This window comes from Excalfactoria chinensis, chromosome 3 (genome assembly GCF_039878825.1).
Source record: "Excalfactoria chinensis isolate bCotChi1 chromosome 3, bCotChi1.hap2, whole genome shotgun sequence".
Lineage (NCBI taxonomy): Eukaryota > Metazoa > Chordata > Aves > Galliformes > Phasianidae > Excalfactoria > Excalfactoria chinensis.
The window spans coordinates 19,154,752-19,182,622 of record NC_092827.1 but is presented as its reverse complement, the minus strand read 5'-3'; positions in this window follow the sequence as shown (position 1 = coordinate 19,182,622).

Below are 27,871 nucleotides of genomic sequence, written 5' to 3'. Positions count from 1 at the left end.
GAGTCAGATGCAGTTGTTTTTCATTTCAGCTTTCTCAGTGATGCAGCCAGAGGCAAGCTCATGACCCTATTTCTACTCTTTACCTATATAAGAATCACATTAGCTCTTCTTGCCCCCATCATTACACTGTGGAGGACATGAGGAGCTGGCTGTTTCTGGAATCCTGAAGCCCTATTTTCCATGATTTGTGTTCTCCTGTTATAGATGGCATTTTTTCAAAGTATCTTTTGTTGGCAGCTGATCACTCGACTTAGTAATATATATACCTGTATGAGAATATGCAGTCCTCATTACAATATATATACCTGTATGAGAATATGCAGTCCTCATTATTTGTTCTCCTGTCAATCGTCATGTTATGGCTAATTTTTCAGTTGCTTTGTTCTCACCATCATCTAGAAAATTGCTATATAAATAAATACTAAACAAGTAGTCCAAAGACAGTTCTATAATTTGGAACAAATAGCAAGTAAATTTTGACATTTGTGGTAGACTTGCCGTTAAGTAGTCCGATACATTTCTTGTTAATTCTCTAGGTCAAATTTTTAATTAATACGTCATTGGGTATCATATCACACCACAAAGTTTTCAGTACAAATATGCATAATCCATCCAAACTCAGTGCTTACTGTGTGGCTATAATTATATTTTTAGACACTAAAATTCTTCAGTAAGCTCTAAATCCCAATCATTTTACTGAAGATTAATGTCCAGAAACTGGTCCTCAGCTTAAATTCTTTTAAACTCCAGAAATGACAGTCACAGCTATCCATTTCTTCTAAAGTTCCAATATTACTCAAATCAATATTTTAATTAATTACCTAAAGAAATCTCCTTAAATAGAGCCCCTAATGTTCTCACTTATAACATATATTCCTGTTTATATCTTGAAATTGAACTGATGCTATCTTTTAGTTTTTATAAAATTTTAACATCTACTGAAAACATTTATGAGATGCTTCTTTTTAATTCATTTTAATACAGAACATTCTAAATTGTTAAATGGACAAATATTTCTGCATTGCTACTTATACATATATATATATATATTGCCACCAACAGAAAATATGTTTTTTAAACGTTTATTCCTAAAATGTATCTATAATTAATACTCAAGGAACACCTTGCTGATGTAAAAAGGAAGCATCCAGGATGGCAAAGAAGGGAAATGAACCAAGGGAGATTATAGAGATGCTGTATGATTCTGCAGGCTCGGTTAGAACAAAGAAGGCTCACCTGAACAAATAAAATGCAAAAAATATATGTGCATGGGACCTGACAGATTGCATCCACTTGTTCTGACGATCAAGGCTAATGTTACTGCAAGGCCATACTGAATTACCTTTGAAAATTTACAACAACAGGAGAGATTCCCAAAGACTGGAAGAGAGCCCTGAGAGGTTGTGGGTGTCCCATCCCTGGAGGTGCTTAAGGCCAGCTTGTATGGGACCCTGGGCAATCCAATGTAGTACTAGATTTAGCGTCTGACAGCTCTGCCTGTGGCAGGAGGGATGAACTTAATGATCCTTGATATCCCTTCCAACCCAAGCCATGATTCTACAATGATAACCTGCTCTGGATGAGTGTGCTTGAGCAGGGGGGTTGGACCAGATGATCTTGAGAACTGCCTTCCAATCTCAACTGTTCTGTGATTCTGTGATTCTATAAACATGTCAAACTATCATTTTTATTCTGTTCGATGTTATTCCTCCATTGAAAATTTCAGCTTTTCTTTTCAGCCATTGACAATAAGAACATAATTCATGTTGCTAACTGCTCTAATTTTTTTAGAAGCTGATACATTTGTACATACTGTATATCATAACAGGAGGAGGGGCCTGATGGTAGAAGGCTGCAACATACAAGACTGAAGTGATGAAAAGAATATTTTCTTTAAAACTAGAGGATGCTGATTGTAATGCTCACTGACCCTGAGGGTGTTCAAGGAAAGACTGGATGTTGTGTTGAGGGACATGGTTTAGTGGGAGCTATTGGTAATAGGTGAATGGTTGGACTGGATGATCTTTTAGGTCTTTTCCAACCTTGGTGATTCTATTATTCTATGATTCTAATTATTTTTAAGGTTTCCAGTGATAATAACTGGGCCAGAGAAAAGGCTGGAGGAAAAGATGTGATTAGAAAAGATTCAGTAAGAGAGAGGTGTAGGTTTTTACATTTTTTATCTGAAAAAGTAAAAACAGTAGTGGAGCACTCAATATGCCTACAATCTGAACCAGCCTCTTCAAGTTATACCTTAATTTGTGGCTGTTTGTTTATTTTTATTTTTGTTGTTGATTATACTGACTTTGTTTGTTTGGTTGGTTGTTTTGAGCACTGGCTCCTTTTCTTCAAAAAATACCATTTCAAGAGACAGTTTTGTTGTAATTTCAGCTAAGTAGATAGTCCTGGGCTATAAAAGGAAGAAAACCCTAAACAAGAAGTCAGCTATTCATCACTTAATGCTCAAGTATTTAGAGTTTAAGGATTAGGACTAAAGGACATGGAGACAAAGCTTTGTTTCCAATCATGACCTTCCTTCCAGCTCCATTAGCTGCAGGCATGGATGAAATTCAGAAATTCTTACAAGGGATTGCCAGTGGGGCTTAAAAGTAATGTTGAGTTCAAAATTGAGTGTACATTGAAGATTCACTACTTCTCAAGAACCTTCTGAAGAGATTATTTGAAGTACAGCCTATGTGAATGGAAAAATTACCTTTCATTGTTTTGCAGTGCATTTACAAGGAAGCTGTTGCTGCCATTCTTTATTTGTGTTTCTTTGGTTTCCTGAAACATAATAGTCATAGTCCTCAATTTTACACAATGATCCTAAGGGACGTTCATTTTACTGCAAAACCAGAGAGGTCTCATACATCCTCAGATATACTGTATTCATGAATGTAAAGACTCCTCCTAATAAAGCATCTATTTCAAGCCTTGTGGACAGCTGCTGATTCAGAAGCACATTCAGTAAAACAGATAGGCAACTCAAGAAAGTGACAATAACAATAACAAACACCCCATTAGAAATGAGAACATCTGGTCATCTCAAGACATGGAGTAAAATCTATAGTACTTAAAGCCTAGTTCCCATTGTCTTCTGAATATTTAATCGTAAACATACAAACTTACTCAGCTCTTTGTGTAATTAATGTCAAAGACAGTATTTCACAGGCCTTTATCACAAGGCAAAAATATAATAGCAAGATAGTGCATTAAGAGTGTAATATATAACTGAAGTGTAAACTAAAAGTGCCACAAGTTCAACTGAGGAATTTTTTTTATAGTCAAAGACATCCAACACTCTAAGGAATCTTAAAAAGACAGAAGTACGTTCTTTACCTGAAAGGCTCTTATAAAAACAGTACATTCTACCATAAAAATAACACTGCATGACATAGTTAAAAGCAGACAAACCAAAATGTGAAACATCTTCACATGATTCTTATGAGTTATACATGTCATATTTCATACAAGTCTTGCGAAAAGCAGCTGAGGGAACTGGGCTTATTTAGTCTGGAGAAGAGGAGGCTCAGGGAATACCTTATCTATCTCTATAACTATTTGAAGGAAGCTTGTGGTGAGGTGGGAATCAGCCTCTTCTCCCATCTAACTAGTGATAGAACTAGAAGGAATGGCCACATATTGCTCCAGGGGAGATTCAGTTTGGACGTTAGGAAAGAGTTCTCTAAAGAGTGGTCAGACAATGGAACAGGCTGCCCAGGGAGGTGATGGAGTCACCATCACTGGAAGTATTCAAGAAATATTTAGCTGTTGTACTGAGAGACGTGGCTTAGTGGGAAACATTGGTGATAGATGAATTTTTTGATAGGTGATTTTAGAGGGGTTTTCCAACCTTGGTGATTCTATGATTCTATGTTAGAAAGCATGTTACAGTACTATGCAGTTCTGTTGTTTCTGAGAGGTACGGTGACTTGGTTTTCCTGCTTCCCTTCTGCTGAGGGTAGGAGGTGTATGTTAAGTCCTAATGTAAAAAAATATATATATTTGTTTCAACAGACATTCTCTAAAAGTGGCAAATAGCTACTGTGTACATCATTATAGCTGTTTAGACTAAACAAATATTGAGAACTTATAAAATTTTGAACTAGCCGATCAGTATAAAATAAGGACATACAAGATAAGTTAAAACAATTTCTGCTGATCCTGTCTAATCTTGATCAAGGGATTAAGATCAGATGAGATGTGGTAGAATGAAACTTAGATATCATTCATAGCACATGCAGCATCTGTGTACTAACATACTCCATCTCTCATTTGAGTAAATTAGCCTTCATTTAGCTATGTGTTATGCTGCCAAGTTGATTCCAAGCAGTTTGTTTTATCTCTACTTAATCCTGCAATTTAGCTGTTCCATAGAAGCTAACTATGAATGAAGTCTTTAAAGGCACATATTTAGGAAAGAAATTGCATGAACATGCTCTTGTGGTAGAAGCAATCTGTTTCCACTATTTGTTCAGCAATGAATGAACAAGCATAACTGAAGAATCAGGAAAAAAAAAAAAAAAAAAAAAAAAAGTGGAGAGGAAATGGCACTCATCAGTTTATGACTGCAAGAGAAGACAAATATAGGAAAGGGCATTCTGGAAGGCTCAAACCATATGTCAGAGGTTATTTCTAGGTGCTAGATATAATAAGCAAACTGTACAGGTAGTTTATTTTTGTGTCTGGACCAGTACATCATTTCTGAGATCAAAATTAAAGAGTAGTTGTCATATAATCCTTATGGCAGCCCTCCTGTTTTGTGGTTGTACTACAGATTGATCATGAACCGATTTGTTTGATGACAGACTCCCACACAGAAAACACAGTGAGTATTGGCCTCAGGCTGTAGGGTAACTGGATCATAAAACGAAGTGCTGTGAAGATTAAATCAGAACCTGTAGAGCACAACAATGAGATTGGAGAAAGGGAAAGTTATGGAACACATTTGGACCACAGGAAACTCAACAGTCCTCCACAGAAAGGCTCAAGAACAGCAGATTTGTGTTTGGGGAGTGGAACTTTTCTGCAAATCTGTCTGATTCTGTGAAGGGTAGGCTAAAGGTGTAAGAATATGCAGGATGCATATATACATACGCATACAGATATGCAGGAAATGTTCCTATTTCATAAATTAATACTCCAAGTAAATGAGTACTCTGTGGATACACCTGAAAATCATGTGATTTTTGTATCATGGCATAAAATCTTGTGGAACACAGGAGGTATTCAGCTACAGTGAAAGATCACAGCTTTAGGAGAAAGGAAAATGCAGGAGTTTAGTTTATCATGACGGGCTAGAATCAGTACTGAAAATGAAACTGCAATCCTCCTCATTCATATCTTCTTTCAAAAACCCTTTAAAATTTTCCCTTGCCACAATAGCTACAGGAATGTAGATCATATGTCAGCTGCTGGCACACAGAGTAAACACATTTTCTCATTGTCTTCTCCACAGCTTATTCCTCTGCTGACTCTGAACTGCCAGTTCTACAGGGTAAGTACAATTATACTGTGCCATATTTGCACAAAGCTCCTGTTTCATGCATTTCATTCCTTTATGTTACAAAATAAATATAACACAGTACAAAACTCTTAGTTTTATTATTATTATTGTTATACATAACATTGCAAAGATCTTACATAAGAAAGATTAAAAAATGTTATACATTGCTATGCTTTATTGTCAACATATGCCTGTATTTCCTATATACCTAGAAATCAACAAACTGCCACTTGGTGTCGTAATTAAACTCTGGTTTACTACTGCCTACTTTTATCATGGAACTAGGTTTATCATTCTTTGTATCAGAATCCAACCCATATTTTAACACTGAGATGGAACCTGGATACTTGTAGACTTCCTTTTCTTCTAACTAGAGGGCAGTTTCCTCTGAGCAATAAAGATGCAGAAAACCTACCTAATCAGCTTGAAAAAAATGAACTCCAGCAATTAATTGCTCAGGGCATATCAATTCAGACAACAAAATTACACAATCCAGTAAAGAAGATAGAAATTATCTCTCTTTTAAAGACAAATGTTCCGCTTCACTAATTTTTTTTTTTTTTTTATTATTATTTTTTTTTTTAAAGAGCAACTTTGTATTCATATCTGAATAGGGACATTGAAGAATGCTGATATACTGTTTTTTTCTTCACTTTAAGCATCTGTAATAAAGTTAAGAATTCAAATAATTATATTTATCCTGTAGGAATAAAGAAGTTTGAATGTAAGTTATAGTAAACTCCATTAAACTTTTAATATCTTTTGAATGTGTTATTAACTGCATGATTCCAAGATTGGAAAGGAAAATAAAGTGGAAAATCCAGTTTTATTTTTACCACTTTTATGTATGATCAGTTGTCACCCAAAGATTTTGTAATATAGAGTACTCTTTTAATTGGTCCTTCAACCTGCAAAATGTAATTAATTGTATGTACTTATTTCTGCATCTATGGAATTTACAGCTGTGATAGAAATGCATGTCATGACTTTAGCCTTTTGAACATTTCTGAATCCCTAGCAACAACAAGCTACAAACGTGCTGATGTTTTGTTCATAGTATTGTCACTTGCACATTTCCAGTCACTGAATATATTATCCACACACAGATAATTACAAAGCATGGCTGAGACTGGAAGGGATCTCTGGGGGTCTCATGTACATGCAAGGTCATCAGCAAGCTGGTCACTCTAGATCATTTCATGATGGTTTTTCAGTATCCTGGAGAAGCACGAACTCCATAACCTTCCTGGACAACCTGTGCCTAGTTCAAGCTTACAATCAGGCTTTTTCAATAACTGTTATACATACTCATGTCTTATAATATAACTAATCCATGCTCTACTAGGTCTACATAGTCTACAAGGAGATGAGAGATATTAGTCAAGAGATCCCAAATTCTCCAAGGTAGTGGCGCACCTCATGTGGTTCCTCTTATCTCAGCCCCAGACACTGACAACTATACTGTTCAGGACATACCATCTTCCTTCTCCAGAGAAGTGATCATCACCTCATTTCATCTGAAGACTGTAGGTTAGACATCTACACAAGAGACAGACCCTTGAAGTATTTATTGAGGTCAAACTAAAGAAGGCAATGTTTTTTTCTGGGTCTTTGTTTTGTTTTTTGTTTTATGTGAATCTTATTTGACTCCTTTGAAAGTGATGCAAAGAATTATTGATTAGCAAATCACAGTAAAATAATACTTGTAGAATGACTACTTATCAAATATAAAGTATCACTGTTAATTAAAAGGAGAACATACAGAAGATTTACAAGAGTTGTTTTAAACTATAGAAGTTTTCTTGAATTAAATTGAATCTTGGCAGTAATTTATTTTCACTAAACTTTGCTGAATGTTCTCTCTTCTTCACTTAAAACATCTGTTAATGAAATATTAGTACTGCCTAGTGAAAAAAAAAAAAAAAAAAAAAAAAAAAAGCAAGAAACAACAAAAATTACAGCATGCTTTCCTGCACTTATTGCCAAATAAAAGTGTAATATCTTTTTTCTGTTGTGTTCCTCATCTCTCACCATTTCATGGCTCATTATCTTTTTAGTCTACTTTGTTTTTTCTTGAAGATCTCCTCTGGAATTTCCTTCAGTATCTTTCTGCTGCATGTTATTCAATGGCTCCTTCTCTTTTTCCCTCCTTCCACCTTCTGATGCAATGCCGTCTTTGTTCCAGTCTCTAGAGTCAACATAACAGAATAATTGCACAGTGTTTTTTATGTGCAGTACACGATGACTGAATTTACTTGATGGCCTTGATGGTCACCAGGAAAGTAAGTGATTTGTAATAGAAGCTAGTGAGTGGAAAATGAAGAGTTATTCAGATATAAAAATATATATATACGTAAAAGCTAGGGTTAAAATTTACGAGAGTAAATGATTATAGTTCTATTCTGTTCAATTTGCTGATATACCTCTGAGTAACTGCTTATTGTTTTCTGTTTTGGAAGTAAAAATATGTTCCAGTTATTTGCTTGAGTCAATAGCTTGGGAACAGTTTTTTGACAGAGGAAAGAATGAACTGGGTAGAGAATAACTGCTCCTTTCACCATACAGAGAGCCAGGCTCCCCTGCTTTGCAAATAGCATCTTGGATTATGTTAGCTATGCTAGGTTTGCATGAATGACATACACCACTCAAAGAATGAAATGGAACATCATGGGGCAGCCTGAATGGCTGTATATTTACTTCAACAACATTTATATGTTTGTACCATCTGAAGATCTGGCTACTGAAGCTTCCTTTCATTCCAGGGAGGCAGTGTTTTATCACAGAGCAACAAACTGTTCATTTTCACATTTCATGATGCAAAACTCTGAATAATTACTGATGATTATGTTTGAAAATTAACAATTCTTCTGTTAATGTATAAATTGTGACATAAAAGTCCTAGACAGTGGTCTGTGGATATGAGATTTACCTATTTTCATGACTCACAAAATTCCCTTTTTCAAGCAAGCAAGCAAGAAAGACACCTACTCAGGCAAACATATAAATCCAAAGGAGGCACATCCTGTTCAAGTGAATGTAGTTCAACAGTGCAGAAAATATGCTTTGTTACAGATAAATGTTTCTCGAGCAAGATATATGAACAAGAAAAATTAATTATACTGGATTTTCATGTATTTATCAGGAATTAATTTAATTTACAAAGTAAGGCCAGAAAATGTTTGTGGAAGCAACATTGTTCAAATACATACTGTTCAAATTGTTGTTTATTATTTTTCACAATGAATGGATTTCTTTAGCCTTATTTTCTGAAGATCTTTAAACCTAATTCATGCTACAGAGGAGACTTGGGAGGCAGGAGTTCAGTAGCAGCCTGCCTCTGTGCTACATCTACCCTTTGTGTACACATGGAACAGGAAAGTATGTAGAATGGGAAAGAACTCTGGCTGTAGTAAGTCCACTTCTCATCTCCCTTTGTAGCATGCCAATCATCAGTGGGGAGATGCAGCAAGCACTGCTGTGATGTATGCCAAGGACCATATCTGAAACACAGAAATGAAGAAAGTATTGCAGCTGAAGACCCAGTGTCTGTAGCAGTCTGCAACTGGCCAGTGCTCTCTGACAATGGGAAATCTGTGTTTGCCTGTCTCTCCTCACCTTTTAGGATATCTTTGTATAAGAATTAATTTGCAATTGATTTCTGCACTTACAAAGAAAACAGTCCCCTCTACATCTTTCTTTAAAAGGTAAGAAGAGAGCAAGAGCTGGGAGAGTAGGCAGCCACATGAAATGGGCTGTAGGGAATTAAGACAGGCTAGATGGTTGTTTTTTTTTTTTGCAAATCTATCTTGCAAAAGATCCTGACTCTGTATCATACCTTGAACTATTATATAAGTGCCCATTATTGCTATGTCCTCTTCTTCATGCTGGAATCATCAGCCTGGATATGCTTTCAAAAGCCATCTGTAGACTCTATATGTGGTTAATATTCTTCCTGCATGGCCAAGACCTGTTCTTTATCAGCTGAAAATCACAGAAATAAAGTTATTAAATCATAGAATGGTTTCAGTTGGAAGGGATCTCTAAGATCATCTAGTTCCAACCCTCTGCTTCAGGAAGGGACACCTTCCTCTCAACCAGGTTGCTCACAGCCCCAGCCAACCTGGTCTTGATGCCTCCAGGGAGGGAACATCCACACACTCGCTGGGCAACCCATTCAGACAAAATAATCCACCACTGCCCGTGCCTAATGCATGCATTCACACTTGAATGTACAAGCGCAAAAATGAGTGATGAATACTTTTCACGTTCCTTGCTGCTATATAATCAAAGGACAAAAATCTAGACAGAATCAATCATCTTCTATATAACACAAGTCTTAATTGGAGTGAGACTAATTAGTTGCCTACCTTTGATGAGAAATGAGAAATGAAATATTTGCTTCTCTTCTTTTAAAAAGTGAAAGATTTACTGCTCAGCTTTAATGTCATTTTAAACATTTCCTCCTCTTTTAATCTGTGGTAATAATTTAGTGTAGATATCACTGCAGCAGAAAAGCTCTTTGTGAAAAGATTCGGATACATAAGGTGAAGCAATATCATTTTTCAATTAAATGTAGGAGTCAACAGCAAGCTGAATATGATGTTCTGCTCTTGAGATCAATTAAAAAATTTGGACTAAAATGTCAACAGCTGATGTAAACTCCAATAAATTATATTATAATTGGTATTTCTTACTATAACATCTCCATTCTAATCTCTCTTAAAAGCAAACAAACTAATATACCTCATGATTTAGCATGCTGACACAAGGAAAACATGTTGATTATCACACAGTAATGAATATATACATAATGAATAGATTCAATGGATTGAAACAGCTATAGTGTATGAAAACATATATATATATAAATGGCAAATAATATTTCTAGAAACAGTTTTAACATAGTTAAAATTCTGTTGTCACACCCATTTTATCAGTTAATAGCGTGGTAAGTTCAAGAGAAGTTTAACAAAAGCTTCTTGGACCTCAAACCTCCAGAGACTTATGCAGAACAATTACAATTTTTCATGGCATGGTTCACTAGACTACTAGTTCCATGCATTTTTATTGCACTATGATTTAGCTTAGAAATGGAGCATCATTATTTTAGACAACAATATGACAGGTAGTACTTTATCAGCAAAGATTTACAAGGATCCAGCTTCATCCTCAGGACCATAGACTGAACGTTGATGTTGTATTGAGAAATTCATTTTCCCACAGTAATTCATTCAGAGGTCATCAGCCCTGAAGGGGAAAGGTTTTCTTTTTTACATTCATATTTACATGCAACAAAAACCTGAGCCTTTAGCAATCATCTGTGTCTTTTTGGTTCAATATGTCTGAATTTTGTATACAAACAAGATTTTCCATCCAATTTTATTTCATTGGAAACTTTTATGATGTTACATATCAAACGAAAGTGCTGCATGTTAAAAAAAGACCTGAAATAAAAATATTTTTTTATGATTTACAATGGGACTTTTGTGGATATAATAAGTTATTAATGGTTTGCAGTAAGTAAGTATGGTAGTTTTTTCCTTAATATCCATTCTGTAATTTCTGAAATACTTCACTTTGTATATATTATTACTAAGGGAAATAGTAGTTCAGTGCTGAACTTCCTCAGTGAGTGTGATTTCAGTGGGAGTATATTGGTCTGTGTTAGTTCTGTATCTGGCTCTAGAGTGTTTTCAAAGGAGTGTCAGAATATTAATAAATTCATGATCAATTATCTAGCTGCACCATCTTAAAATATTTAGGAAAGTTCAACAATACACAAAACTAATAAGGGTCTGGGTTCTTTAGTTATTTTAAAAGTGAATAATTGTTAAGTCTCTGTGTGCAGCCTCATGACAAAATGTAAAAGACATAAAACCGGACAGTGGGAGTGCATTAATTCTGCTGCAGTTCCTAGCGTCAGTTGTCTTTATTCCCACTAGTAAATCACTTAATTTTCTGTGTCTGATTTCCCCATCTCCAAATTAAAGATGATAAAATAAATCACATATACTTTGCAAGAAACTTACAATTGACTACTTATATACTCTACAGGCAGGCCAATATTGCATCATTTGGAGATCACAAAACTAACTTAAGAGGTTCTGTGAATCTTCCATCTACTAATGCTGAGAGAAATAACTCTCCTGCTAACCACTCTTACCATCTCCTGCAGTAATCTCCATCCACCCCTCTTGGTCCCATGGTACAAATCGCCTGTCTCCATTCTTTATTAAATGCTTTTACTAGTGGGAGGAAAATGCAGGCATTAAAGAGAGGGAAAGAGAAGGCTGGGCAGAAAATACTGCTTTTGTTATCAGAGTTGAAGACACTTGTGTACAACAAGTACACAACACAACACACTCCATCTTTCCAAAGCAGAAATGTTTGGAGAACAAACCTTGTGTGAGGAAGGAAAACCAAATGGAAAAAGCCAATTCGTGAACTGCTGAGAAGAAATCTTTTCATGATTATCTATTTCCCTGGAAAGAAAAAAAGAAAATAAAAGGCACTTTGACATATTCTCACAACCAGAGTCTAACACAAGGAATGAAACTCAACACAAACCAACGTATTTAAAATACAAGTTACACAAAGCTCTAAGAAAAAGAAGAAAAAGTAAACAAACGAAGAAGCAAACATACGAAAAAGATCCACCAGGATAATTAATGGATAATTAATGGGATAGAATAGATCTACAAATGTCAAGCACTTGCCATCTTGATAAAATCAAAGAAGTAAGTAAAACCATCAAGGAATGCATCCCACGCTTTTCCTAAAACCAAAAGGAGTGCTTGTTACATCTGTGGGTTTTTTTAACCATGAAGAATGTATTCCCATGAATATTTCCACCTTCAATATCATGTTCACTAGTTCTATTAATTACAATGCAAGTGCACGTAAGCTTATGTTTATCTTCTCGTAACTCATCATGTACTGTTGAAACTGACAACAAAACCTTTTTTTCTTTTTCAAGAAGGTAATTCATATACAGTTCTGTGTAGTAATCCAATTAAGTAACTTGCTTAAGTACTGTTGAAATATTAGCCCTTTAAATGTCTACTAAATGACAAAGTTCCAGATGATGTTCATTCTCTGATTCATACTGACTCCTGTCCAGACTGCTGGGCACTGAACTGAAGCCAACTACTGCCATTTAAGGTGCAGCACATGTAAAAGGTGAGTCAGACCCAGATTTATGGCTTAATTTATGTGCAACCATTTTACAAAGGGATAAACAAGTTCTTCTAAGTCTCAGACAGTCTCAGATTGCATTGGGTGCTTTTTAAATGTTAGCTGGGAGACTGGAGCCAACCAGAAGTCTGTGGTCAAGCAGACGGAGTCAGAGAAAAGATTACACCTGAGTGGGCCAGCTAATACAGCAGAAACTTAAGGTATTAGAGATGAAAAGGAATGCAGTTTGAGAAGACTGTGATTCGTAACAGAAATCAAGCAACTTCAATTAGACTTGCCCCCAAGGAGATGTCTGAAGCTGCAATATGAGTACAAATTGCATCGTGTTAAGAAAATACTGAAACTCTCTCTTTCAGAACCACAATATCTACTTTGAACAGACAATAGGCCTACTAGCATATAAAGTGGAACAAATTAAAACTGTCAACATCACAGCAACTGTTTTAAATTGGTAATTTAGCGTGACCCTGAAGCGGAATAGAAATTAGATGTTCTGATAATGTTCAGAAAACTGGAGGTAGTGATCAGCAGTCTGCCCTAGCAAATGGCAACGTTACAATATGCAGAGCCCTCTTAAAAACTGCTGGCTCACCCACACAGAGCACAGCTTTGGAAACTTTTATAGTTTGTGTACAATAATCTCCAAAAGAATAATCATCCAAGGAAAAGAAGTAAGTCATTACCAGTAAGTAGTCATCAGATGAATGATTTATCACTCGTCTGAACAATCAGTCACAGTGACTGTGAAAACTTGAGCTAATATTTTTAAAAAATGGTATGGAATCAATATATAATCTGTACTCCATGACAATACATGATCAGTAGGAGTATGAAGGGTCTATCAGCATCCACTTCTGCTGTCTTCTTTGTGCTGTTGTTTAAATAAATTCAAGAAAATTAAGCACCTGCTCCTGGCATACTTTTCAAATTCAGCAGACAGACAATGTGACAAATTAATTAAATAAATTTAAAAATCTAGCGCCCAAAACATGTCCCCCATGCACAACAACCAGTCAGAACAAAAAAATAAAATAAGAAACCGGGTGAATTCAGAAGTCCTAGAATCTTCTAGTTGGTGTAGTGCCTAACGTCTAGGTACCCTGATGCAGCACAGCTGGACGCACAAAGAACAGCTTTCCACACAGAGAGCAGGGTGGATGGATATTTGAACCTGGAAACTTCTGAGACCCTTTCTTCCACAGCCCACAAAAAAGAAAGGAGAAATCACTGCTTTCTTTCAGGCTACTCTTTTTTGTAGGAGAGGACTGCACAGTCTCTGTTAGTTTCCAAGATCAAGGCTCACCTCTCTGCATCCCTGGCTTAGGACATGGGAGATTCAGACAACAAAGAGAACTGTTCTCAGGGGCTCCATGGCTGCATCAAAACTACAGTGCTACCAAACACCTTTAATGCTCTGTACTTGGTATTTAGCAAATGTAAATGGTGAGGATTAGACAGAAGCTGAATCTGAGGATCACAGTTTTGGTGTTTGGTGTTTCCATTTAGTCTAAATCCCAGATCAGACACCATGGCCTTTTACTAATCGTTGAGTGAACAGCTTTAGAATGGCCTGCAGGACCTTTCTTACGCATTCAAAGTCACAGAAAACAAAGCATGAGAGTGAAGCTCACTTAATGCTGGCCAGATAAATGTAATAATGCGGTATTATGCTGAACAGATACACTTGACTTGTTGCTTGCCACCTGGCCCAGAATGCGTTGGAACTGCAGTGTGTGACCTTTCAGGGGTAAAGTTGCTCCATGGCACTGACATTTACACAGGCTTTGGGAGTTTTCTGTCTCCTAATACTGCTACTGCTTTATGACATATGGCCCCATTCTGGTATATTCCATGGGGAAAATAAAAAGAGGGGCAAGATATGTAAAACGGGGTTCAGCAGCCTTGGTGACTGTGATAAGGAAAGAAGGAGGCAAGAAATCCAGACCAGCTTTTTTTTTGTAGGCTGAGAATTATCTCCAGGGAGTGGCAGATCACCAAAACCCCATTAATTTTACTGCTGTGACTTAAACTGCATGGATTTTATTGCACAGAACAGTGACTGTTCCCTGCTAGGGCTGTCCTACTTTCACTTGGTTCAGCTGCTGTCTTCAAACTTCAGTTTGCTGCTGTCCCTGGCTGCAGACATTGCTCCCTGTTCTTCCAGCAGATTAATTTCTGTTAGTTTGTCTGCAGAAGTCATCAGCAGGTGATAAAACCTGAAGTTAAGATCTTGAAGTAAATTCAGAAAACTGCAAAATATACCAGTCTCTGACCAAAAGCCCCTGCAATATAATAGATAATACTTATCATCAAAAAGCAGGCAGCATAGCAGGCTGGCAGCTCTAACATGCACTAATATGATCACACTGTGGCAACTGTAGAGAGGATGCTGTTGCACTGACAGAGAATGCTGTCAATAACATCACTTTTCAGTTACCACTTCCTCCATTTCTCACTCAGATTAGTAGGTTTTTTTATACTATTAATAGCATTTCCTTGAATCTAGGCTTTATAATTAAAGCAAAATTAATGTCCATGCTATTTTGATAAAACAGAAGGTAAAGGAGAAACAAGTGCAAATCAGGGAAAGTATATTGCCTTAGCTTACACTCTGCATCCAAGATGACTTACAGTATTGTACTGAATTAAAAGGGCCGGCAGCAATGGAAAGATTATTCAGAGTGGGGCAATCTTCTAGTGGGGCAGAAAAAAATACGGCAATTTCTGGACTGTCTTCAGTCTGACAGTCAGAGTTCAGAAGGGAAGGGAAGAGAAGCCTGGCAGGGACTCAGCATTGCCCTGGCACTGCAGAGGTGCCATAACAGCCATTCAGGAGCACCCACAGCAGCAGTTGGAATATTGTAACTTATGCCACCGATCTGTTCTCATATGCATCTGGCTTGGGTCATGGTAATGGTGTCCAAAATAATTTACAGCATCTGTGTGCCTCCTCCAAGTTACATTGTGTGCCCCACGGCTGCAGTGAAGAATTTGGATCATTAACTTTAGAGGCATTTAACTTCTGCTTGCATTATGAGTGCTGCCTGATCGCATCCTGTTTCTCAATCTGCTTCTAGGTTGCCATGACAAACTAAAAATCTTGACGCAATGAGAAGTTAGTAATTCAGATGTGTTCCTTGAGAATTTAGGTGATAGGAGCTCTGCCTCCAGGATCTTACCAGATAATCATTTTCATGGCCACTTGGCAGTGGCAGCAGTTATGACTTCTGCATACTGCCTCATTAACATTTGCAGGATTCAGCAGTCTGCAAAGTTGCTGCCATTCTCTGATTCATGAACACTGCAGCAGTGCACAGAGGCTACACACTGCCACATATTCATTAACCTGTGCTTAGGCAACCATGCACGTGGCCTGCTTTTCAACATTATCAGGGACCTTTAGCATGTGTCTTAGGGCATCCACCCATATTCTAAAAAGAAATCGGCTCCTGTTCTTCATCTTTGTCTTCACCCTTAATCTAAATGGACATTTGTTTCATTACATGTAGGTAATCTTCATAGAATCAATAAATAGTTTAGGTTGGAAGAGCACCTCCAGAGGTTCTCTGAGCAACCTGTGCCAGTGCCTCACCATCCTCTGAGTAAATAATTTATTCCTAACATCTAGACTAGCTTTCCCCTCTTTGAGATTAAAGCCATTCCCCCTTGTCCTATCACTATCACACTGTGTAAAATGTTGCTCCACTTACTTCCTACTTATAAGGTCCCTCCAAGTATTGGAAGGACACAATGAGGTTTTCCTGAAGCCTTCTCTTCTCCAAGCTAAATAATCCCAACTCCCTCAACCTCTCTTCATTTTAAATACTAGCAAGCTATTTATTTTACCAGTGAATGAGAGTTTAACTTGTTGGAATATGGTTCATCTTTATGAGCCCAGGGGGTATCAGGTAACTCCAAACCTCAGTTTTCCCCTTTAAACTAAATACTCAAGTCAATAACTCCTGCTTTAATGTGAGTTGGGTTCAGATTAACTTTCTTACTAAAGGAGTCATAGATTTTTATTTTTATATTTTAATTGAAAAAGTGTAAAAAAAAAAAAGGCTTTTGTTTTTATAATGAGAGATGTTACGTACAGTTAATAAGAATAGAAAATTTTGCTTTAGAGTAGCAGAATAAAATGCTGTAACAATGAAAAGGACAGCTAATTTCCTTGGGTAAAGAAGGCTTATTTACAAGCTCACAGCTAAAGATAACAGAATGTCATTAAATCTGTACATCATATTATTGCATGTTGCAGTAAGTAGACTGCAATGTGAAAATGATCAAGAAGCCTTCTTGAATAGATAAGCGCACTGTGTTCCCTGGAAATCAACCCTGTCTCTGAGTTTTAAGCAGGTTCTTTTTTGATAAGTCTTGATCCTCACACAACTTTAATTACAGGTGAAGGTAAAATTAATCTCTGAGTGCATATATCATTAGCTATCAGCCAAATGCCTTCAAAGTTATGATGATGTTATAGCTCTGGAATGCTCACTCCACAGCCCATGGAGTTACTTGTGGCCAGCCAGAACAAATAATTCAGCGTACAGCTGCTTTCAGCATCCATCTCTCTGCAGGCAGTTCAATAACAGCCTGGGAGAGGGAGTTCAGTTAATAAATTGATTATCTTGCTGGCATGTCAGGAGGGAAGGATCACAAGTAAAAACAATGAGCAGGAGCACTTTGCAGTTGTAACAAAGACAAGTCTTGCAGCCTGAGGAGAGCTGTCCCCACTCCAAGCAACCTCCAAGCAGGGTAGGTACTATTCTGTTTGCTACTTTCTCATTTTTCTGACCTTTTCTAGTTTGTGTTCTCAAGCTTTTATGCACCACCACAAGGTTAGAAATACATTCTTCTATGTTAAGTTAAATTCAGGTTATCACTGCAGCCTAGTAATTGGAGTCATTATGAGGCATTACAGTAGAAAATGGAGCCATTGGGAACACTATATCTCATCGATAGATCTGGTTTATGTTTGTACAAATTCTGGCACCATTCAGGTGTGATCTCTACCACAAATTTGAATGTTATCACGATAAAAGAAGTAAACTTATATTTTTAGTATGAGTTTTGAACAGTTTTTTATCTGTCCTGTACCACAAATACCACTTGAAAGGTAAACCAGCTACTGCAACACAGTGGGACAGGCTACTGTAAACTCCCTCTTACTCTCATGAGCTTTTAGCGTTATGAGGGGAGTGCAATGTCAAATTAGTTTAACTTGACTCACAAGAGAGCACAAGGAGCTCACAAACTAAGATTCTACTGCAACAGTGTTTTATCGCCAGGATTAAATGTGAATGACCAGTTGAATGATTAGCATAATTAGCATGGTAAGTAAAATCCGTGGGGGCCAAATCTTCCCTATGCTAAAAAACATGTCACTTAGTACAACCCCATCCATTTTAATAACATGGCAAGCCCATGACTCAGGATTTCAGGCTGAAGATATATGAGGAGTTGCACACAACTCATGATTGTTAATGAATCCCATCTCTTGATGCAAATGCAGTTGTATCTCATTATGCTTCCCTTCTCCTCCCTTGTAAGGCATACCCTCTCAGGAACCTCTTTTGTCAAATTTCCCCTCAGTTACTGTTGAAGTGAATGTCCTTCATGATGACAGAGTCACTTATTGTTTTGTTCAGGACTTTGTCCCCAAATCTGTGAGCTGAAGAAAGAATAAGGGCTTTACTTAATATCTTAAGATCATCAGGACAATTGCAATTGCTCTGTAGATTTTTAAGACAGGAAGATGGTAACTACCCTGAAGAAGAAAAAAAGAAAACAACACGCTAAGCTGTTGAGCAATTCTTAAATAACTTGTAAGTTAACGAATTTGTAACTATTCAGAAAGACCTTCTGTCTTAATTACTGTTGAAAGGTAAGCCCCATATGTTAACTGATTTTCAGTGTTGAAAATGAGCAACCTGCTTCCAATTTGAATTCTCATATCCTGAAGGAGGCTTATTTCCTCCTAATATGTGGTTTTGAATGCTTGTTCGTGTCTGAAGCAACAGAACAAGAGCCAGACCGCAATACTACTGATATTTTCAGAGTTTTCTTTTCTTTAGCCTGCTTTCATGAAACATTCTGTGTCTTTGTTTCTAGAAGCATGTTCTATCGCCTCTAGGCTTTGATATCCTTGGAGAGAAATTGAGAGCTAACAGAGGATCAGTCACCATGGAGAAGTATTCAGCTCTGCCCGTTCACTCCAGAGGAATCCAAAAAGAACCATAATGAATGTAGTTTCCTATGTTAAGACACTGGAAGAGGAAGTATATTTTTCTTTTAATTTCTTTTTTATTTTGTAACAGGTAGGACAATTTATAAAATATCTATTTATATCAGATGTTTACACTTTGGTTGACAGACTGTTCTACATTCCCACTTATTAATCTTACTGTAGCTCACAACTTTTCAAGGAAGTCTGACTTGACCACATTGATGACTTTTTTATGCTTGAATTTCATTAATTACTTTTTCTCTGCTATTCTGTCCTGGTAATTCTGATTTTTGCTGAAGAATCTCCACCAAAGCTTTTCACTTTAAAATATTGTGCTAGTTAATGATAGCAAAAAGTTGCCATTCTGGCTTGAATAGGAATATTGTGGCAGTTTTTACCAAATATGGTCCTTTCTGTTTGTTTTCTGTTTGTTTGTTTTTTAAAAAAGATGTAAATGTCTTACCTGGGATTAGCCACAAAAATAAAATAAAGTAAGTTTCTGGATCACCTTCCCATTTCTCTTCCAAATTAGGTTTAGGATCATTTTTGAGGCAGTTTATCATTGTTCAGAAAAAGAATCTAACAATGCAAAACTTAAAAATCAGAAAGTGGTGGCTAAAATATACAAAATCTGCTTCATGCAAGTGCAATGCTGAACCTATACCCTGAAAACAAAGTGCTTCTACTGATGAGAAAAATATATGCTATATTCTTGGCTGTTGTTTTGTACCATGCCAGAAGAGCAAGAGAAACATCGCTACAAGAGAGTCATAACATTAAGGCTATGGACTGTTGCAGCAGTGGAGCTCAGTACAGAGAACCTGGAACACATCAGTGAAAATAGCAGCCACAGTATCACTTATTATTTTTTCTATTAAAGATAATGGCTTTATAAAACTAAAGCAAAAGCTGCATGCAGCTTGACAGATGAAATCACTGCACAGAGAATACTGATAGCTGTGCAATTCCTCCTTGGCCCTATTTGAGATCCATCCTACTGCCAGCCAACCAGAAAAGAACATTTAATCAAGTTGTTTAGTTCAGAGATGGACTATTTATTTTATTTTATTTTATTTATTTATTTATTTATTTATTTATTTATTTTTGGTTGGTAGTTCTGCTGTTTGTGGTCAGACAGAGGGTAAGATCAAGAAATTCCCCAAAATAAAGAAATCCCTATCAGCATCCCCTGGGGAAGAAGAGAGAATCCCACTTCTCATGATGAATAATGCATTCAGAACACTGTATGTAAACTTTACAGAGTCCTGTGCTGTACAGAGATCCTGAGAAGGTTGTGATAGAAAGATTTAGCTTGAGATTTTGAAAATTCATCTTAAAAATCTGGTAACAGATTTTTGGTGATTTATTTAGAGTTGGGTAGCTGAGTCCTTAGTGAGCTTTGGCAGTCTTCAAATGTAGAGGGTCAGAGCTTTGTAGGGATGTACATGCCATAACTAAAATAACAACTTATACATTCATCTGTCTAGTCAGAACCTTGCACAGCTCAATCACACATCTCTGTTTCTGATGCCAGTATCTCCTGCAGCTAACTTTTCAGCAAAGAAAACTGAAAATATCTTACATTCCCACTGAAAATGCCCTCAGATAGACATGAATACACCTACTGTGAGTTTCCTCAGCTTGCAAGTTTTTTGAATGTTTCACTTCCCTCTTCACTGCAAGATGGTTGGCATTACTGCAAGTCTTGCTTTAGTACCTCAGTTGCTTCTGTTCCTTGTCATCTGGCTTCTGCTCAGATGTAGTCTTATCCAGTTATGGCAGCGTTTTTCCCTCAGGTTCTCAATAGCCTCTTTCTTCCTGTGAGGCTGTCTTACTGATCATATCTTTCTAGTCTCCTACCATGCTTTGCTCCCTAGAATCTGCTACAAGTGATAATATTGACGAATCAACAGCAGGTTTCATTAAATGCATAAATTTCAGATACCTGAAGATCTCCATGATCTCAGGCTCTGCGAAAATATCATCCAGCCCATACTTCTGTGCTGGATGAACTCCAGTCCTACTGCTTTTGTACTTCTCTGTCCAAATGCCTTCTGTTTCACTGTTGCCTCTTCCACACACATATCAAACTCCTCATCTCAGTCTCACTTTCCCTCACCAAAGCCTACATCTCCTCTAGCCAACTCCCCACATTACTACTTCAAAGCCCTCCTCCTTCCCTGCTCTTACTTGTTTTTGCAGTCAGGGTCTCCAGAGCAGCCCTGTTCCCCACTCTGCCTCCCAATGGCCTCTTTCCTTCTCCTCTCTGGTCTCACTGCAGCCTCAGGCTCCCCACAGTAACCCTGCCTGAATCCCAGGGACAGCAGGAGGACAAGAAGAGATTATCTTTGCTGTAGCATCCAGTTAGGAGGAAGCAGTAATTGCCTCCAGCATTCCATGGAGTCATCTCAGGATAAGGGCAAGCTTCCTGTCAGCTGGAGCTTGACCTCTGTACACAAGAACCATTGCAGACTTTTACCTCTGGAAAATCTCTACTCAAGTGTAAACAGCAGTTTACTAACTTGACCATGTTTAGACAGGTTTACAGGAGGACAGCAAGAGGCAAATTTCTTTTACAAACCCCTTTTCCCACTCCTCTCCATTTAGTGGCCTCAAGGCCATGTCCCAAAAGACTGGGAGGTAGAAAAGAAGAAGGTTTGAAAGGGCTTTAATTTTCATAACATGGGTAATAAGCTTATTTTGCAGATGCACTTTATGTAACATGTAATGTATATGCGTGTATGTGTATATGAAATAAATTTAAACGTAATTTTTCTTGCATTCAACAGAGCTATGTTTACCAAAAAAATCCCATTTTTCTTCCCAAATAAAATAATTGTAAAAGAAAAACAACCCGAGGCAGAGACTTCAGTTAAATATATATATATATATATATATATATGTATGTATGTATGTATGTATGTATAGTGAGTCAAACATAAAAGCAACAGCAAACAGGATTTTTAAAAAGGAATTGCTGGTGAGGTTTCATGTGTGCCATCTTTAGTCAGTGGGAATGCTGATTTCAAAGAGAAATTTCATACGCTTCAGTTTATTCGTGTAAGTAGACCAGGAAAAAAGAAATGTTCTCATGCATAGTGTTGCTACCTACAGCCACTTCAGAGAGTATTAGAATTGTTAATGTTGGCCTTTAGTGTGCTTTTGCTGGCAATATTGAAACAATGGGCAACAAAGCTATTATCAGCTAGCACAAAGTCTACACAAACTGTATGCTAGTCTTTTTGTGTCTTTCTATGTGTTTTGTTCTGGGTTTTGTTTTTTATTTTAATCTAACTCTGCTTACTAAAACCACATCATTTAGTGAAAATAAAAACTATAAGTCATCTGAAAGTGTTATAAGAAGGAATACATTTTAAATTAATACAGTTGAAGAACTAATGGCAGTAAAACTATCAGTGATTTGTGGATTTTTTTTTTTTATGGTGCTATTGTTGTAACAAATTGATTATTGTTCATGAAGAATTTAAAAAGCAATTTTGTCATTATTTGTACTTCTTTCTTTTCCTTTCTCTTCATTCAGGCAATGAATATAGACCAGTCTATTGGTATTCTGATTGTCTGTGGTTTTAGTCGATTCTAGTTGCTTTGGCACAAACCCAGTTTTGCACTATTTCAGTTGAAAAGACTGCAGAGATATGTTTATCTGTTAATCCAAAATACCTGAATGAACTGGAAACATTCAGATAATGAGAATTCTACCAGTAGTCTTAGGTTTTGCATATTTAGTAAAAAATATAGTATTATAGCAGTCATATTTCAAGCAAAGTTGATATGAACAGAATCAGAATTTCTTCAGTGTTGTTTTAGACTTAGTTTTCATTTTGAGCATTTCTTTGATTAGGAATTTGAAATAATAATATTCTGTATTTGAATTTCCTATTTGACAGCTGTTTATACACAATAGTATGCCTTGAATGTTAATGACACAGAGATGTTTCGGACATGAATGTTACCACTTCCTCTGCTACCTCTTCTTTCCATCTCCTTAAATGATCATGGAGAAGACCAAGAATCTTGTGCATTAAATCTAAATTGCAGATAGGGGAAGAATTGGGCCATATTTCATTGGGGAAAAGAAATATAATAAAAAGTTAGTCCTCTGTCCACAGTAGATCAATGATTTTGTTTTCCTAGGCTGCAGTAAGTAAATTGAATAGGAAGTCTTGGGAATGTATTGCAAATATTTCAAAGCTTAGATGTTGCTAGCACAGTGTAAGCAAATTCAAGTTAAACACGCAATAAGAGTCAGATCCCTCCTATTGCCTGTACCCCTTATTTTTATATGTATTAATTTATTTTTAATTGGCAATGAAGCCCCAGTTACCTGCTACACAATGGAAATAAACAGAAAGAAATACCCACGTGCTGGACTTTTTACTATCTGCAATAACTTTTATGTACTATGCAGTGGAAAAAAAAATAATAATTGTATAAATTTATAATAATTACCCAAAAGATGTATACACTTACAGCTCCTCTGTATCTCTGAATAGACCCTGAAGAACTGAGAGCCTTCAAGGAAATGTCTAGCATGTGTGGACAGCAGTTTTTCCACATTTTGCACATGCATATCAGCCATTTGCAAAGCTTGGGACTAGGTAAGAAATTAGACAATAAGCAGAACATTAGGCTACAAGATCATCTGAAACAACAGAGGTGAATACAAGTAAGCTGCCAATCCCATAATGCCTGTGAAGCATCTGTAATTACAGCCTGAGGCCTCAGGAGGAGATCTGGGAGCACAGTTGCTGCAAAGTCACTGGCCTATGGCATTTTCAATTAAAGCCTGCCAGGCCCAAAGGGACTGTGCTCAGATGGAAGAGGAATTACTAGACGTGCTCTTCCAAATGGAACCGCCATATCAGTTCACCTTTTGGCACAGAATGGACATGAGTTCCAACAACATCCCACCAGGAAGTAACATGGAGGAGACAATGCTGAGCTCTGAATGTGATCCAAATTGTGTTTCAGAGTCTTTGGTCCTGGGAGGTAAGGAGATGATGGTACTGACAGTAGAAATCATGGCTAATTAAATAGACAACAGTGTAGGTGACTTGATGATACAGGACAGAGGTCTGCAAGACATACTCTCTGATGTGCAGTGGGATGCTTTAAATAGTCATGACAGGATGGAACACACACTGCAGATGAGTAAGCCTGAAACAAGTTGAAGGGGAGCCATGCATTTAAAACAAGGTTGTTTCAAGTAAGTGCAAAAGTGGATTTAAAGACTGATGACAACATAAACAGTTCTATGTGTCACACTTGGAGAATGGAGACATGCCTGAGGTAACGTGGGAGACTATTGGGCAGCCATAATTGCCAGCCAGACTGGAGCAGTAGAGGGTATCTGTGATTTCTTACATACGTTCGGGGATACAAGAAGATTATAATGGCTACGGAAGGTTGACCTAAGGACTAGATAATCAAACTTGGCACTTGTTCATTTACTGATAAAAATGCTGACATTAAAGCAGTATCAAAAACCAGAGACTGAATTACAGAGAAATGCAAATCATATCAAGTAAACAGGAAGTCCAGAGAGTAACAGAGTTGAAGAGAAAAATAACTGGGAACAAATTAGAGACAACTAGAAGACAAGAGAAGACCAGGTCAAAGCTAGGTCCTGGAGGATTCAAAGCTTTGGCCATTTGCTTAGCTGCTTTATGTGCAGTGGCAGAAGTTCGGCTTATGAATCCCACAAAATGGTGCTTCTCCCGCCAGAGGATGTGTCTGGTCAGAATGACAGAGAAACTGCACAAGGCAAGTCTTACGAGCTTAGCAGAAGGGCACAGATTGACTATGGAAGTCTTACATCCTCTTCTGGTTGATATGTTACCACAGATCAATGGCACTGAGAGGAGCAAAGGCAGAAACAAGTCCCACTCTAACAGTGATAGTACAGCCACTCAAAAGCTACATATTAAAAAGAATAGAAAGCCTAGCACTTTATTGTGATAAAGATCAAATCATGAGAGTTGGCGATGAATTGGGTTGAAGTGGCAGCTGGATGTTGGTAAATACTTGCACAGAGATTTCAAAATAACATCAGTATCAGATAAAGAAGTAAAGACTACAAGACACGGCAATCTGGTGGAGGAAGCCAGCCAGTAAGTGCAACTGCTATGAAGCATCTCTTTAAATAGATTTTTCAACTAAAGAGCCAATTAAATCAGAGAAACGTGGTGCAGAATTTATCACACCTAAATTCAAACATCAAACATGTAGATGTCTCCCATCAAAGCTGGTTACACTATTCTCCATTTGCAGTTAGTGGAAATAATAGACATGATTCATCTCAATTATTTGAGACACCTACTTTAGAATGACATGACTTGTGCCCTACCAGTACTTGTTTCTCTCCATTTTCTAAGGGGGTTTCAGTGATTAGCTCATATGGAGACATCTGCATGTGGCCTCGTAACTGCCAGCCAGGGAGTCATACTGTGTTTTACCTCCCATTAAGTACCATGCAGGAGGCTGATTGCCATTTTCATATATGGAAGATATTTTTTTTTCCCAGACAGTAAAAGTGGCACACGACTACGTGGGGTTCTTTTCCACACATTATCTTGCAATCAGGAGAACTGGCTTTGGGCTGATTTACAATTGTCAGATTGTTTTTTTGTGCACTTCATTCAAAATGGTCCCACTGGAGGTCACTAAGTCATCAGAGTAAAACTTTGATCATCATTTTTCCATGACCTAAAATGTAAAAAAAATCTGCATTAACTCTGTGTTTAACACTAGTTGTAACTCTTTCCATCTGCCTCTCTTCTACATGCTGCATGCACCACCATCATCAGATGGATAATGGCTTCCAACAGAAGCTCTTTGTAGAGAGGAGGGCAAATTCCCTCTTGGAGAATCTGGTGCCGGGTGAAGTCATGAGATAATCCTGTTAGATAGTTCAGGATGCTTTGGGAAAGGCCTCCACTGCAGCCATTAACCATAACACAACTAACTGCATTGGGTTGTATTTTTGCGATCAGGCTCTCAGCTGTACAGTATGTATGTAAGACAGTAACAATAACAGCAAATGAAGTTACACTAACTTAAAAAATTAGACAAGTTTATTATAATTTAACAGTTCTTTATTGCTACCACACAAAGTTCAAATGTTCATAATGGAAATGATGTGAGGTCAAGTGAGCTATTTTTAAAATATAACAGTCTGATAAACCTTGAGCTAATATCCAAGGACAAAGCTAGTACTGAGTTACTGCACATTCCAATGAGGAATGAAATATTAATATAGAAGGCTACTGATAGCTTCTTACAGGCCTTGACATCACTGGGTCTTGCAGTGGTGGTGCTGAGAGCCAGATTCTGTACTCTTTTTCTCCTAGACCTGTTAATTTCAAATGGAATCAGCCCTCCACAAGGGCTGAACAAAAATTGTAGGGCAAGGATATAACAATATTAGGAACAGTGGAAGCTGCTAAGTCTGAGAGTTTTACCTCTAGAGCCTGAATCTCCCCTTGTAAATGTAGTCTATGTGCCGTGGTTAGAATTATCACATCCTAAGGAGAAGCTTGCTGTAATGTGAGTCTTGCAATATTTTACAGAGGCATACTTAACCTCTTAATGTGCATCACGCAAAGATTAAGAGGCAGCATTATTGCTTGCAAAATCACCTGCTATTTCCGGGAAACAGTCATTTGCTGGACCTGTCCTTGTCACTAGCATAAGTGTAATGCTTTTAATAATCTCCCATTCCCTAAGTGATGTGTTTGCATCAAAAAGATGGATATGCTATAGCTGGCAGAAATTTTTAAGGACTGTTCATTTCTGTATCTTGTTCTTCTGGTGCCATCTAGAGGTTTCATTTCTAGTTCTACTAAACAATATAAAGTGCTCCATTATATTTCAAAAGTTTCCTTTAAAAACTGCCTATGCATTAACACCACTTAGGGTACTACCATCACTGAACACCCGTTTCCATACAAGAGTAAATTAATGTAGTATACAGAACTTTTCAAGCTGTGGGATGCAAGTGAGGCTCATGGGCTGGACTAAAAAAAGTATACACTGGAGGCAAATACTGCCACATAAAGAACAACTTTTTCTCATAAAAAGCACCTGTAAATTGGCCCTAGGAAAAAATTTCATAGAACTTGTTTTCATCAAATAAAGAGTAGCTTATCAAAGCTGTTTCAAAAGAAGTGGGTGCTGAGAAGGAATGCAGCCTTTCCAGCCTTGTAGCAGACTGCCAACATGACAGACACAGCCATGACATTGGGCCTGTCAGCACAGCTGGGTGATGTTTTTTCTGCCTCCTGTGACAAAGCAGCTTTGTTCTATGCTAGCACTGCCTAGAAAAGCACAACACGAAACTCAGGCAACACAAAATTCATCTATGTGACAGAAAATCATTCTCAAAGAATTTTTTCTTTACAGTAAGAGAAATAGCTAATTCACTGTAATGAGGCCCTGAAATTGTGAGAATCATAGAATAGTCCAAGTTAGAAGGAGCTTAAGAGGATCATCAAGTCTAACTCCTTGCTCCACACAGTACCACCAAAAAACAGACCATCTGTCTGACAGATTTGTCCAGACGATCCTTGAACTTGGGCAGCCTAGGGCCATGATCACTGCCCTGGGGAGCCTGTACCAGTGCCCAACCATCCTCTGGTAAAGAATCTTCTGCTTATAGGCCACCTAACCCTTCCCTATCACAGCTTCATGCTATTCCCTTGGGTTCTATCTATCTCTGATCATCAAATAGATATCAGTGCTACCTCCCTTTTGCCCCCCCGTGAGGAAGCCATAGATGAGATTCATGTGCACTATGAATGAGATCTCTGTTAACCTCCATGGGGGTAGGCTCATTGACATCAGACCTTTTCAAACAATTTTTACTTACCCCCTTTCCTCCTTCAAAATCTTTATTAACTTAATTAAGCCTGTGAATAGTGTGTGCA